The sequence below is a fragment of the Nilaparvata lugens genome, chromosome 4, assembly GCF_014356525.2.
Source record: "Nilaparvata lugens isolate BPH chromosome 4, ASM1435652v1, whole genome shotgun sequence".
Lineage (NCBI taxonomy): Eukaryota > Metazoa > Arthropoda > Insecta > Hemiptera > Delphacidae > Nilaparvata > Nilaparvata lugens.
This window is the reverse complement of record NC_052507.1, coordinates 61441926-61444718: the sequence shown is the minus strand read 5'-3', so window position 1 is coordinate 61444718 and position 2793 is coordinate 61441926.

The window sequence follows — 2793 nt, the reverse complement described above, 5'->3', positions numbered from 1 at the left end:
AGAAATAATATCAATAGTACATCTCCAACAAGAAAATCAATTGAAAGAACAGGTATGGGTTTTTATTCTTAAATATCCAGGGGTCTTTACTATTGGAAAATTTAGTCTTGGACTTGAACAGAGATTCAGCTGCTCCTATCTCATTCTTATGTTTGACGGAGCATTGGCTTTGTAAGGATGAGCTGGTATATTCTCATCCTGAAGGGTTTTATTGCTCTGCTCAATACTGTAGAACAGAGCACATTAGAGGTGGTGCTGCTATTTTTGTAGCAAAAAACATGAAATCAAGAGCTTTGAACATAGATGCTTATTCTTCAATCTTGAAGCAGCAGCTGTCATTGTAGACAAATTAAAAGTAATAATAGTTTGTATTTATCATTCTCCAGGCCATGATCCATGTTTATTTTTAAGTGCTCTTGAAAGTCTTCTCTCTTTTTTGTCCAAGTGGGAAGAATATGTAATAGTAGTTGTAGGTGATTTCAATGCGGATTTTGATGTAACAACATCGAAGCCTACTGCTTTGCAGTTCCTCAACCTTCTTCGTCAATATAACTGCTACTGTTTAAATTTCCAGCCAATCAGAGGTGACAATTGTCTTGATAATGTTTTTGTAAATTGTCACTTGGATAGAGGAAAATGTAGAGTAGTTAGGGACTTTCTGTTCACAGACCATGATGGATTGGTGGTTAGTTTAATAACACAAAAAATAACAAAAACAGCCCTGAATTTGGAAAACACAACAAATTCATTTTACAAAAATGGTTTTACCTGAGAAAAAACTTTTGAATCTGATTGATGAGTTGAGGTCTATTGACTGGAGTATGTTTGAGAACCATTACTTTTGTAATGCACAGACAATGTTTAGTATGTTTTTTGTAAACCTGACAAATGTTGTATATTGTTTTTTAATTCGCAAACGCTGCAATCTCATCCATGATAGGATAAAAGCAGATAAAAAGTGGTATACTCCAAATTTGGCTGGGATAAAGGATAAAAATTATTTCTCTTGATTTCTTGTATAAATTAATGTACTGGTGGAATTGTAGTGAAAAGCCAATTATCATCATTAAAAATAGAGTATGCAAGAGAAATAACAGCTGCTAAGGTTGCTTACAATAGTTCGTTGATTGACTCTAGTACAAATAAGTGTAAGACTGCTTGGTCTCTGATTAAGAAAAGTTGTAACCTGTCAAGAAGGATTGATGCAATGATTTCTCCGAATTCTTTTAATAATTATTGTGTGGAATCTGTGAGTAAAATTAAAAAAGATTCAATAAAGTCAAATGTTTCTGTTGAAGATTGTTTTCGAAAAGTAGATATCAGAGGCACTTCAAGTTTTAAGTGGAGAGCTGTTATTGAAGATGATGTGTTAAAGGCTGCAAAACATTTAAGCAACTCTTGCAGTAATGATTATTATAATATGTCAAATAAATTGATAAAAAAGATAATTCCATGTATTGTAAAGCCTCTTACTAAATGTATTAACAGAATACTTCAGGAAGGTAGTTTTCCGGATGAACTTAAGATCTCAAAGGTTTGCCCTCTATTCAAGAAGGGACCGAGGAATGAACCAGAGAGCTATCGTCCAGTATCTTTAGTGCCTGTACTGTCTAAGCTGATTGAGATTATTATATGTGAGCAGGTAATGAGTTTTTTAAAAAGAATAATATATTGTCTGGTGCCCAATGGGGATTTAGAAAAGGTAGAGCAACAGTGGATGCAGTTGAGGATCTGGTATGTGAGATAATTCAGGCCTTTGAGAGTAGGTGTTATGCTCAGGTCACCTTCTGTGACCTGAGTAAAGCATTTGATTGTATGGACCATGCTGATCTGCTGGAGGAGCTCCATTATTATGGGTTCAGGAGAATTCTCTGGCATTCTTCGACTCTTACTTGAAAAACAGAGAACAATCTGTATATATCAATGGACAATGGTCTGAGCTAATCAAATTAAAATATGGTGTACCTCAAGGCTCCGTCCTTGGCCCTCTGTTATTTTTAATAAGTATAAATGACTTGCCTTACAATGTTGTGAGTAGAACAATTTTATATGCAGATGACACAACATTTTTGAATGTTTCAAATGATATTACTGAACTTTCGAATATTATCTTTTTTATAATAATATTATTAATTGAATTACTTTTTGTGATTAATTTCGATTCCCCTCATAGGGAGCACAACACCATGTCGTGGTGGAGGGGCTCTTGTGTACTCCTTTGACCCCAAGAGCTATGCGGGCGGTAGTGTAACTACCAGTAGGGCCTCCCGAGCCGGACAGGTCGAAGGGTAGGAGTCAGACAAAGAAGTGCTCCAAAGAAGATGTCGTTGGGCTAATCCCCCACGCATCGGATTATCTCAGATTAAAAGTCACATAACTAGCCTCAGACCAGGAAAGGATTTACTGAATAATAAAAGGAAATGCACTATCAGATTTTGGACATGGAATATTGAGACATTGAATGGAAACGAAGTGGAGGTGATAGAGGAGATGAAAAAGTACAAAATGTCCTTGCTAGGAATGTGTGAAGTAAAGAAGAAGGGAAATGGAACTCAGGTGATGGATGGAAATTATGTACTGAGATACTCTGGTGTGGCAATGAATGCCAGGGCAAAAGGAGGTGTGGGTTTTATTGTCACAGAAGAGATGGATAGAAAGGTGACATCATGGAAGGCAGTTAGCTGGAGATTGATAACACTTTGTTTGGATCTGGAAGTATCAATTACTCTCATTCAGGCATAAGCACCAACAGAAGATGTAGACTTGGTGGAAAAAGAAGAAATTTATGATGAA